Source organism: Arachis duranensis, chromosome 4 (assembly GCF_000817695.3).
Source record: "Arachis duranensis cultivar V14167 chromosome 4, aradu.V14167.gnm2.J7QH, whole genome shotgun sequence".
Lineage (NCBI taxonomy): Eukaryota > Viridiplantae > Streptophyta > Magnoliopsida > Fabales > Fabaceae > Arachis > Arachis duranensis.
In genome coordinates, this window is record NC_029775.3 from 2,755,349 (window position 1) to 2,756,070 (window position 722).

Sequence of the window (722 nt, forward strand, 5' to 3'; positions counted from 1 at the left end):
GATTGGGGGAAAATTGAAAAGCATAGGTGTGCGCAATGAAGAAGAGTATACCTGGAAAGAAGAAAAGAAGGAGGAATCGCGAATCAGAAGGAAGAAGCCGACTTGGGAGAGGAGAAGCGAAAGTTAGAAAGGTTTGGGTTTGGGGTTTTTATATGAGGCTGCTGAGGCATCATTCTTCAACACCTTCATGCCCTATCTTTCTTCTTCACTTCGGACTCTCCCTCTTTTCTTTTTCTTTTTTTTTTTCCCCTTTTTTGGGGGTTTAGAGCAACTCTCTCGTCTAAGGGATAGGAAAATTCTAATGTAATAAATACTCCCATAAAAATATTTTTGTGTGAAAATAATGATTAAAATTTGTTATAATTTGATATATTTAATATAACGTTTATTAATATCTTAATTATTATTTTTATATAAAATATTTTTATATTAGTAATCATCTTTTATTCTTAAGATTTAATTTAAATAAAATCATAGTAAAGATTATTTTATATTATTGTTTAATTATATATTGTTACATTAGCCACTTTAATTAACTCGGAAAATATTAAATGATCTATCTATTCGTACTTAAGTGATATTAATCTGCGGTACATTTGTGAGCTGTGAAATTTTTTTATTATTGTCATGGGTTAAAGGTGGAAGAATAGTTTAATACGCTCCTGTAAGGGGGTGGAGGATGAAAAATGTCAAAAACACTAAGTTTATTGAGATTAAGATAG

The 722-nt window shown here is 29.9% G+C and overlaps 1 protein-coding gene across 1 annotated transcript in view; it reads right to left on the reverse strand.

The window, feature by feature from the left end:
- Window positions 1-267, reverse strand: part of LOC107482757 (uncharacterized) — a 2,975-nt gene extending 2,708 nt beyond the window's left edge. The window contains exon 1 of the mRNA XM_016103324.3: window positions 52-267. The gene's annotated coding sequence lies outside the window, so the exon portion shown is untranslated. The remainder of the gene's footprint in view (window positions 1-51) is intronic.
- Window positions 268-722: the final 455 nt, after the last annotated feature.